The following is a 12,228-nucleotide window of genomic DNA, read 5'->3' on the forward strand; positions in this document are numbered from 1 at the left end:
TGCCTTATTGGTTTGTATGAGAATTTTCAGAAGAATTAAAAAAAAAAAAAAATCTGGGAGAAGGGTCCGGCTGCGGCCGGGGCGTTCCTGTAAGGATACAAGAACGCCCACTGGGCGTTCCTGTAAGGATACAAGAACGCCCACTGGGCGTTCCTGTACGCGTTTTGTCGACCAATTAGAAGGATCCAGTTACAGCCGGGGTGTTCCCAACACGACAGAGAGTGAGGGACACGCAGTGGGTCCTCACGACTTCACAACAGCCTATTCATTATTTAAATCAAACATAATAAAAAAAAGACATTCTCTTGCTCAGGAATGCAATGTTATCCAATTCACACATAGTTGACTGTAAACCACGTTCCAAATTAAATGTTTGGAGTGTGCCGATTAGAAATTATTTAGTGAGTACAGCTACTCCACCAGGGGGCTCTCTATGCTAAAGTAACCTACTATCTGTAGTAGAAGCAGCGGCAGGATGGGATGGAGAAAAACAGTGTATTGCTACATTCACACCAAACGCGGATGATGCGTTTCTGGCGGCGCGTTTGTATTGGAGTCAATGTAGTTCGCGCGGTTGCGTGCCGGGCGGTGCGAATGATGCGTTTGGAGCGGTGAGACGCGGTGAGACGCGGTGAGACGCGGTGCGAAGCACCGAAAATCCGTCCATTCGTCCCATTCGTCGCGTATCAATCAAGTCAACTTTTTTCGCCACTCCGCCTCGCGGCAGCCAATCAGCATCGGGGATACTGCGGCAGCCAATCAGCATCGGGGATACTTTAGCAGCCAATCAGCATCGGGGATACTACGTCACACACAGCCAAACAGCGTTCACTCAGCGGCTTCATTTTTTTTTTATAGTTCTTGAACTTTACATTTAAATACATTAAAAAAAACTTTACCAAGACTTTATTGTTAGCATTAGCATAGCGTGTCGGCCATTTGATTGTGATGTTGAAAAATGCTGTCGTAGTCGACTACCAAGCGAAGCCCCTCCGCACTCCGTTGTGAGTGAATGAGCGGCTGCAGCATTTCAGGTTTCAAAGGACATGCGGCCAAACCCGATTGAATCAAGCGACTCGTGCTACGTTCACACCAAATGCGAATGAAGCGTTCCGAGTCGCTTGATTCGCTCGCGTTTGACCGCATGTCCTCCATGTTATGTTTTTAATAAAACATAACATGGAGGACATGCGTGTGCATTATTCAAGGGACGATGGGATGGCCATGTTTTCACTAACAAGATCATTTTATATATTTTTTTATCAAGAAACTGAATTTTTTTATCAAGAAACTGAAAAGAGGTGCCATTTTCTATTTTATCCATTCATTTTGGAGAAATTAGAAAATAAGTAACTCCATGAATAACGCCCCTTGATAATGAGCACGATGGCTATCCTGTTCGGCCGGAGTCACGCGAGGAACCGAGTCCAAACCCTCCATTGGAAATCATTGTACTTTTATTTCTTATAACGTCGAAAAAACGGCCATCAATTGGCACCAAAATTTATGTGGACATCTCTACTAATGCCCACTTCAACATATGAAAAGGATTAACCTCTCTGTGGCTGATTTATATGAGGATGAGGAAATGTGGAAGTCAGCAGAGGTACAACATAGGCTGGGATGAGCGCGCGCTGCCGCTTTGCTTAAAAAAAAAAAAAAACACTGCTTCTTTGCTGATCACGGTTAAGACAGGCGAGGCATTTAACACCAGTCAGGATATTTACAGAGACTGAAGTGGGAATAAGTAGACGTGTACATTTATTTGGATGACGAATGGCCCCAGTTTTTCGACTTACAACGCGCCGTCCAATTTGGAAGGTGACAGCCGAAATGGCACGTTCCAATGCAGCCACACTCGTCTGTGCAGTCAGCCTCGCCGAAACTTTTTGTTTGCTGTTCGATGAGGGCTTTTGTCACTCTCACGCCGCTTCACTTGGGCAGAAGGTGGCGGTTGCTAGCAAAAAGCAGGGACACCGCGCGCGACTACTTGCGAGGCGACATGAAGACACAGGCTCGCTCATCTTCACCTCCACACGCTGGGCGGACAGTAGGGTTGCCAACTCCCTGAAAAATAAATAAGGGACACATAATCGGCGGGGACGGCCGACCTGACTGCCTTCCACAACGGATGGGCGTATCGATATCAAATTATCGATATTCCGAACCATCGTGCTCAATTTTAAGTATTGATCCTCAAGATAAAGTAGTGATATTTGAAATTAATTCATATATATAATATATTTATTAATATATAATTTAGAAGATTCTATTGTTATCCAATCAGAATATTCACTATGTGCTGCCAAGGGCAAAGAGCTTTCTGCCTTGGCAGAAACGTCTTTGACAACTGCAGAGTAAAACACAGAGCAAGACGTGTCATAGTTGAGGCTTAAAATGAGCTCACCTTTAATCAGTTCAGCAGAACGTTTTCATATATTTGTCCACTTACTCTTTACTGTATTTATTAATTAGGTGTAGTATATCGACTGCCTGTACAGTAAAAATAATGCATATCTGCTGTTTGAACTTGTAGTTAATGTAAGGCTGTGTGTGTATTTTTTATCTATTATTCATCAATTTATTACTTTTATGTATTATTAATTTATTTAACATACTTGTCAATCAATTGTACTTGTTTATTCCACCCCAAAATTATTATGTTTGTTCATACAATGATGACATTCATTGTACATTCCCCATATTAACCGGGGTGCACATCATTTTTTTCATGGGTTACTCACATTAGTACCAGGAGATTGACTTTGGTACTCACTAGAGGTTCAACGGTCATATAAGTCACGGTTCAGATTGGTCACGGATTTTGAGTCAGCTCAAGATCGGATTGTGTTTCGGATCAGCAAACGAAAAAAGGGGAAAAAAAAGATTAGAAATTTTAGCAGAATGATAACAGCTGCTTGCCACTAACGCCGGAGACTTGTGCTGTATCATACAATGAAAAAGCGTAATTAACTAGCGGTTTGTTAGCGACGGAATTCAAGTTAGCTGTTACGCCACCACGGAGGTCAACTTCAAAGTAAAAGTCTTATGAAGGCTATTACATTGGTATCAATGATGCAATGTATTATTTGGTAAGCTTTATTTTGAAGTTAGCCTTTGCGGAGGTGGTGTGTTAAAGAAGTGTTGTTCCATTAATTGACATTTTACATATTATTTTTTACTCTGACAATATTACGGGACAAAGTGCGTCCCTTTACAACTCAATGCGGGACGCGTACTTTCGTTCCTAAATACGGGACGATTCTGTTTTTCAAGGGACGGTGGGCAACCCTAGCAGACAATAAGGAGCTAATGTTGTTGTGCTAACGCCTTTTGTTTTAACGGCCTGAAGCTAGGTTACTATTAGCCGTCCCATTATCCTACCTTTAGCCGGGGAAGGAAGAAAGGGACGTAAAGCTCCAATCTGCCTGCTGCTACTGCAAGTCGCCGTCTCTCTCTCTGTCCCTCCTGAGACACACGTTTAGCATCGCTAAATGTCCGAAATATAACCAGTCGGGGTTCGTGTGCGCGTTCATGCTCTTGTCCGCTTCAGCTTGTGAAAGTGGAGAAGCAATCGCCACGGTATTTTTGATTTTGTGGAGGTGATCATGATGAGATCACGTTTTATGTCAATAAATCCAAACTATTGTGCAGAACACTTTTATACTTTCACAGGTTGAAGTGGACAAGAGTAGTAATGTGCATTTGCATTTTGGTGGCGATCGTCACCGTTTTAGACAACAGTACTGACAGAGCAAGCAATATTACCAAGCATGCCTTCCTTGCGTGACGTAGACCGCTGAGACCGAAAACATAACATAACTTTTTGGGGCGGGGAAATTTGTCGTACACCTAATCACAAAAAAAGACCTTAAATCACTACAGTCTTTTGAGGTGGGCATTTTAGTACTAATATCATTTTTACATGTAAACCTTTTATATAAGTCCCAATGTTGAGCTCACCCAAGTGTCGCTTTAAGCCTGGGTCCAAATGACAACATGCTTCCTGTGCATACACACTAAAAGTTTTTTAAAGTTGCTTTTCTGAAACGCTTTGGGCATCAAATGGTGAAGCTAAAACGCTATATAAGTTACTATTACTAACTCTCAACACGTGAACACTATCTAAAAAACGTAGGCGTTTTGGAAACTTAATACTGTACTGGAGAACAGGTGTCTTCTGCCAGTGACGTCGCCTTGAGGTGAGGGCGCGTTCCCGTTGTCAGAACCGGGCGTTTCCATAAAAAACGGGAACGCCCATTTGTGGCCGCAGCTGGACCATATTGCATTTGGGTGAACAACTGACTGAGGATTGAGAATTTGTAATTGTCTATGTTCAATAAAGTGTAAAAAAGTAAGTGTCATAAAACGGCGTATCATTCATTAAAACCACCAAGGAAATAGTTGAACAAAAAAGAATAAAAAGGCGCTTAGAATAAAAAAAAGAAAAAAATAATAATTCTGGGTGAACAGTATGGAGGACCAAAACTGTCAAAATTAAAAATATATAAAAGTGAAAATAAAAACAAATATAAATAAACTTAATCGAAAGCAATAAAAGAAAATATGAATTGATTGATACTTAACTGTACATATCTATTTATTTGTGTGTTTATTTCCACATTTATTTCGCTATTTATTTTTATTTTTAAATATTTTTTTATTTTTGTAATTATTTTTACTTTTTTGTACGATATATTTTGTTGTTCTTGTTATAGATAGATAGATAGATAGATAGATAGATAGATAGATAGATAGATAGATAGATAGATAGATAGATAGATAGATAGATAGATAGATAGATAGATAGATAGATAGATAGATAGATAGATAGATGGATAGATAGATAGATAGAAGATTCTAAAACTTTAACCTTGTGTTAAGGCTTAAAGTCAGTGATGATGTTGGAGATGTTTTGCTCCCACATTTGAAATCTGATCTTTTGTTTTGCATGAGATAGTTTTCCTCCATGTATTGATTGATTGTTCAATCAACAAAAAATAACCAAACAATTTTGAAAAAAGCTGATTGATTAAGAATGTGTAAGGAAGAACTCAATGTGAGTGAAAACATCATGTTGTGAATTGCCAAATGTGAATGAATACAAAATGAAATGTGCCACTAAGTATTTACTTTGCTGTTTTCTCAACTATTTCAATAATTATTTATTTCACCAATTAATTCATTATTTCAATATGTATTTACCTCTTTCAATATTTATTTAACCTGTATGTATTATTTCCATCCATCCATCCATCCATTATCTCCCGCTTATCCGAAGTCGGGTCGCGGAGGCAGCAGCTTCAGCAGGGAAGCCCAGACTTCCCTCTCCCCAGCAACATCCTCCAGCTCTTCCGGAAGGATCCCAAGGCGTTCCCAGGCAAGCCGGGAGACATAGTCTCTCCAGCGTGTTCTGGGTCGTCCTCGGGGTCTCCTGCCGGTGGGACATGCCCGGAACACCTCACCAGGGAGGCGTCCAGGAGGCATCCTAATCAGATGCCCGAGCCACCTCAACTGGCTCCTCTCGACGCGGAGGAGCAGCGGCTCGACTCTGAGTCCCTCCCGGATGGCCGAACTTCTCACCCTATCTCTAAGGGAGAGCCCAGACACCCTGCGAAGGAAACCCATTTCGGCCGCTTGTATCCGAGATCTTGTTCTTTCGGTCATGACCCACAGCTCATGACCATAGGTGAGAGTAGGAACGTAGATCGACCGGTAAATTGAGAGCTTCGCCTTTCGGCTAAGCTCCTTCTTCACCACGACAGACCGATACAGGGTCCGCATCACAGCAGACGCTGCACCGATCCGCCTGTCGATCTCCCGTTCCATCTTACCCTCACTCGTGAACAAGACCCCAAGATACTTGAACTCCTCCACTTGGGGCAGAATCTCATCCCCGACCTGGAGAGGGCACGCCACCCTTTTCCGACTGAGGACCATGGTCTCAGATTTGGAGGTGCTGATCTTCATTCCGACCGTTTCACACTCGGCTGCGAACCGCTCCAGCGAGAGTTGGAGATCGCGGCTTGAAGAAGCCAACAGTACTACATCATCTGCAAAAAGCAGAGATGCAATACTGAGGCCACCAAACCGGACCCCCTCGACACCGCGGCTGCGCCTAGAAATTCTGTCCATAAAGGTTATGAACAGAATCGGTGACAAAGGGCAGCCTTGGCGGAGTCCAACGCCCACAGGAAACGAATCCGACTTACTGCCGGCAATTCGGACCAAACTCTGGCATCGGTGGTACAGGGACCGGACAGCCCTTATCAGGGGGCTCGGTACCCCGTACTCCCGAAGCACCCCCCACAGAACTCCCCGAGGGACACGGTCGAACGCCTTCTCCAAGTCCACAAAACACATGTAGACCGGTTGGGCAAACTCCCATGCACCCTCGAGGACCCTGCTGAGGGTGTAGAGCTGGTCCACTGTTCCACGGCCAGGACGAAAACCACATTGCTCCTCCTGAATCCGGGATTCGACCTTCCGACGGACCCTCCTCTCCAGCACCCCTGAATAGACCTTGCCGGGGAGGCTGAGGAGTGTGATCCCTCTGTAATTGGAGCACACCCTCCGGTCCCCCTTCTTAAAAAGGGGGACCACCACCCCGGTCTGCCAATCCAGAGGCACTGTCCCCGATGTCCACGCGATGCTGAAGAGACGTGTCAACCATGACAGCCCCTCAACATCCAGAGCCTTTATGAACTCCGGGCGGATCTCATCCACCCCCGGGGCTCTGCCACCGAGGAGCTTTTTGACTACCTCGGTGACTTCAACCCCAGAGATAGGAGAGCCCACCTCAGAGTCTCCAGGCTCTGCTTCCTCAGTGGAAGGCGTGTCGGTGGAATTGAGGAGGTCTTCGAAGTACTCTCCCCACCGACCCACAACGTCCCGAGTTGAGGTCAGCAGCACCCCATCTCCACTATAAACAGTGTTAATGGTGCACTGCTTCCCCCTCCTGAGACGCCGGATGGTGGACCAGAATTTCCTCGAAGCCGTCCGGAAGTCATTTTCCATGGCCTCCCCGAACTCCTCCCACACCCGGGTTTTTGCCTCAGCAACCGCCAGAGCCGCATTCCGCTTGGCCTGCCGGTACCCGTCAGCTGCCTCCGGGGTCCCGCAGGCCAAAAAGGCCCGATAGGACTCCTTCTTCAGCTGGACAGCATCCCTTACCGCTGGTGTCCACCAGCGGGTTCGGGGATTGCCGCCACGACAGGCACCGACCACCTTGCGGCCGCAGCTCCGATCGGCCGCCTCAACAATGGAGGCACGAAACATGGTCCACTCGGACTCGATGTCCCCCGCCTCCCCCGGGACGTGGGAAAAGTTCTGCCGGAGGTGGGAGTTGAAACTCCTTCTGACAGGGGATTCTGCCAGACGTTCCCAGCAAACCCTCACAATACGTTTGGGTCTGCCAGGTCGGACCGGCATCTTCCCCCACCATCGGAGCCAACTCACCACCAGATGGTGATCAGTTGACAGCTCCGCCCCTCTCTTCACCCGAGTGTCCAAAACATGCGGCCGCAAGTCCGATGATACGACTACAAAGTCGATCATCGAACTGCGGCCTAGGGTATCCTGGTGCCAAGTGCACATATGGACACCCTTATGCTTGAACATGGTGTTCGTTATGGACAATCCGTGATGAACACAGAAGTCCAGTAACCGAACACCGCTCGGGTTCAGATCGGGGGGGCCGTTCCTCCCAATCACACCTCTCCAGGTCTCACTGTCATTGCCCACGTGAGCATTGAAGTCCCCCAGCAGAACGATGGAGTCCCCAGGTGGAGCGCCCTCCAGCACACCCTCCAAGGACTCCAAAAAGGGTGGGTACTCTGCGCTGCCGTTTGGTGCATAAGCACAAACAACAGTCAGGACCCGTCCCCCCACCCTCAGGCGGAGGGAGGCTACCCTCTCGTCCACCGGGGTAAACCCCAATGTACAGGCGCCAAGCCGGGGGGCAATAAGTATGCCCACACCTGCTCGGCGCCTCTCACCCTGGGCAACTCCAGAGTGGAAGAGCGTCCAACCCCTCTCGAGAGGACTGGGACCAGAACCCAAGCTGTGCGTGGAGGTGAGCCCGACTATATCTAATCGGAACCTCTCAGCCTCACACACCAGCTCAGGCTCCTTCCCTGCCAGAGAGGTGACATTCCATGTCCCAAGAGCTAGTTTTTGCTGCCGGGGATCGGACCGCCAAGGTCCCCGTCTTCCGCCGCCGCCCAGCTCACACGGCACCCGACCCCTTTGGCCCCTCCCTCCAGTGGTGAGCCCATGGGAAGGGGGACCCACGTATCCTTTTCGGGCTGAGCCCGGCCGGGCCCCATGGGTGCAGGCCCGGCCACCAGGCGCTCGCCGTCGAGCCCCACCTCCAGGCCTGGCTCCAGAAGGGGGCCCCGGTGACCCGCGTCCGGGCGAGGGAAAACGTGGTCCATTAATTTTTCTCATCATAAGGGGTCATTTTGTATTATTTCAATTTTCTTAATTGAGTATATATTAAAATATGTCAGTATTTATTTCGATACTGTTTCAATATGTTTTTAAATATCTCACTGCTTATTTCAATATTTATTCATTTCGTTTAATCTGTATTGTATCAATATTTATTTAAATACTTCACTATTTCAAAATTTCTGTTTATGTATTCATTACCACATTTATTCAATTAAATTTAAATATATATATATATATATTCAATAATTTGAAAATGTATTTATATTTAAGTATTTGTTGGATATATTCTATTATTTAAATAAAAATTTTAAAAAAAAACCACCGACTGCCTGAAGACCGCTGGGATGGGCTCAAGCACCCCAGCGACCCTCGTGAGGATAAAGCGGTATAGATAATGGATGGATCGTTGAACAAAATTAAAGATCTCAATATTTGTTTGCTTATTTCAAAATTCATTTATTTGAATATTTAGTCATTTCATATCATTAATATAATGATCATATAATTATTTATTGACATAGCCACAGATGCATGTTGAAATATTTGAACAATTGTGGAAATGAATATTTAAATTCAAATCAATATTGAAATAAATAAAGGGTGAAATAGTTTAAAAAATATTGAAATATTTTAATAGATATTGAAATGACTAAACAATAATTATTGAAGTGAAGTATTGAAATAACTAAACCAATATGAATATATTGTGAAAGAATGACATATTTGAATACTTGAATATTAAGATAAGCAAACAGATATTGAGATAATGAAATGCATAATAAATATTGACATTTTTAAAGAAATATTTTAAAAAATAAAGTGTGAAGAGTACTTCTTGGAAGCTGTGCAGCAGTCTTTGGAGGTATCGGTTCAAAGCGATTTGATGGGAAGATTGTTGATCGTTTTTAGGATTTTTCATCGTCCGTGAGCTGTTTTCAACACAGAAACTTTGATGCAAATGTTGTATCTGTATAAAAACGTCTATTTGTAAAAAGAAAGAAGAGGATGTGCCTGTGTCCAGCCCACAGAGACCATGTGACCTACTTGGATAAAAGCAGTACCATGCCAGTCCACTCGAGCTTGCCCTGACGAAGGCCAAACAAGGCTGAAACGCGGAGGAATTTTTTTTTCAACTGGACGTGTTACAATAAAGTCCTGTGAATTCAGAATCACTTTGAGTGCCTCAGTTTGCTGTGTGTTGAAGTCCCGCCCTGATCCCTCAACTGAAGAGCACCTAAAAGATATTTTGGAGAAAACATCCGAGAAGCACTCCTGCATGCTTTGATTTTGACTCTTGATCAAGTTTCTAAACAAAGAGCCAGCAACCTGCTAAGTGCCGGTGAAAATTCATTTGCTGAGTCTTGATAAAAACGTAACCAGCCAAATGTGTCGGTCAGATATACTTGGCCATTGAGTCTCCAGAATCGATTGGACTAACATTCCGATTCTCCTGGAAGGCTGCTAACCAAGCACAAGAATGTTGTGCTGTGGCCAGACACTGCACTAGGTTTGTTTCGGGCTGAAGAAGGAAACAAAAGATAAAGTTGATGCAATAGGTAGACCTGTAAGAATGATGTTGTCATAATTCTTTCTATGTTGAAGATTTTTCATAAATAAGAAATCACAAATAGAAAAACAATAACTGACATGTTGTAAGGCATCATAAATGTGTCAGAAATTGTAACTCTGAGTTGCCCAGTGAGCTTGTACAGCCAACAGCTGACATAAGAACAGGATAACTAAATGCATTCAAAACTAAATGTTAAACATTTCTGACTTTTTGTAACTTTACTTAAAAAAATTAAGAGTTCTACATGCTCCAACACACTGTGATGCAGTTATGAAGTCGGGTATTCATTCATTACAGTGCCCCTCTCCAACCTCAAAGTTGCCCACCACTTCTTTAAACATTCAAATGTTGAAAAAGTTTGAACATCACTGCCTCAGATGACAACCATAGTCCTGCTGAGAGCAAATCTATATTGGCGAGAAAGTTGCCCGTCTTCTCCTTCCTGCTCGTGTTGATCTTGGCACTGAGTTCACAACGCATGTTCATCAGGATGGATATTGCTTACCTTTGAGTAGACAAAAGCTTGTCTGTTGACTCATGGCAAACTGAAATGACTGCGTGGAATCATCAAGAATTTGCACTCATCTTGATTAGCTTCAGCCCCTCCCCCCAGGGAGAATTCAACACACATCTTGTGGTTACTTGACCAGTACTGTGACCACTGAGTTACAAGGCCTTGCAAAGCAACACACTGCTAGCATGGCATTTAAAGATGGGAAGTACATTCATACCAGTAAAATCTTTTTGTTTATGACACAGTTGAATGAGAAGAACTGCATAGTGCAAGCGTCAGCCACTATTTTTCCTGTCTGCATAGCAAACATCTAGCATGTTATGAGGCCTCAGTGAGAATCGAACACACGACCCCTGGTTTACGAGACCAGTGCTCTAGCCACTGAGCTATGAGGCCTTACGCTGCTGTCTCCTTGAAACACTGCATATAGACACATCCAGAAACTGTTGGGCAAAAGTTGCATGAATCTGTGTGCACTTTCCTTTTGTACATGTCAACCAATGCGGAAATGTTTGTGTGCCAGATTCTCCCCCCCCCCTCATTAAAATATGCAAATGAGTATAAACAGGGCCTGTCCGAAACGGCGGAAATGTGAGTGGCAGCATAATTCACCAGTGGGTCCGAGTCGCCCCCCCTGCCCATAATGTTTAACTTGTTAAGTTAATAGAATCCAGTAAGAAACTTGTATGAAGGGGGGAGTGATGGGGAGGAAGAAAGGAAATGCACAGGCAAACCGCGTAAGAGGACGTTTTGTTGTCATGAAAGCACGAAGACTGCACGAGGATGCCAGAAAGTTCATCTACCCCACTAGCTTGGAGGCTATTAGAGTTAGCATTATCGCCGAAATACAGGAGGTGCATGCCGACGTCAGAACAAAGGTCAACAAAGCGACGGGACAAATTCAGAAACATCTTTCAGACTTCAGATCCGAGATAACGCAGACGCTCCATGTTGTTAACATTGACTTGAAAGGAATGAACAACAAGGTTGAGGAAACCAGGCGGAGAGTATCAGAGATGCAGGAATTCTCCATCGAATGGACGAGTGATACGTTATCCAGCGTGTACGTGTGTGTATGTGTTGACACGTGTGTCGCAGATGAGCCCGTGACTGAAGATGGTGTGTGTGCTAAAGATGTTGGCCTGGTGAGTTACACAACTCATACTTACCTGGCAGGGGGGAAACCATGATCAAGAAGGTGGTTCACCCAGGGTGAGGGTCAACCATTGCACTCCGGTTGTGCTGACCCCTGTGAATTCCCCAAATGTAGGAATCCCAACTGCAAAATTTCTGGGAATGGGCGACTGCATTCGCGCTCTCCCCTGATGAGGTTGTCAACATTAACTTTCTTACAATGCTTCTGTGAGCAAGGCCGCATCACTATTTGGATTTGAGGGGCAGCAGTATAACAAGTTGAAATAATAATGTCTGACAAATGTATTAATTGTAATATCAAAGGAATCGGATAAGAAAAAACTTTAATACTGTATTGCTGAGGTTACAAAGACGACTATTAATATGGGAAAACATTTATTTTGTTATTTGAATATTTTCTCACTTATCACACTAGTGACGCTGTCTATCTAGGATCTCCTATAGTTTGTAATCAAACAATCTGAGATCGATTGTTTATGTCTCCATGCACCTAGCAGGCGACTGTTGAAGAGTTTCCTCAGTCAAGTAAAGTCTG

General features: G+C 44.5%; 2 non-coding genes across 2 annotated transcripts; one reads left to right on the forward strand and one right to left on the reverse strand.

The window, feature by feature from the left end:
* Positions 1-10,861: 10,861 nt before the first annotated feature.
* Positions 10,862-10,934, reverse strand: trnat-cgu (transfer RNA threonine (anticodon CGU)). The gene has a single exon. It is a non-coding gene; the product is annotated as a tRNA-Thr (tRNA).
* Positions 10,935-11,699: 765 nt separating this feature from the next.
* On the forward strand, positions 11,700-11,863 carry LOC147126936 (U1 spliceosomal RNA). The gene has a single exon (XR_015084891.1). It is a non-coding gene; the product is annotated as a U1 spliceosomal RNA (small nuclear RNA).
* Positions 11,864-12,228: the final 365 nt, after the last annotated feature.

This window comes from Filicampus tigris, chromosome 22, assembly GCF_054856515.1.
Source record: "Filicampus tigris isolate MCC_2025a chromosome 22, RoL_Ftig_1.0, whole genome shotgun sequence".
Lineage (NCBI taxonomy): Eukaryota > Metazoa > Chordata > Actinopteri > Syngnathiformes > Syngnathidae > Filicampus > Filicampus tigris.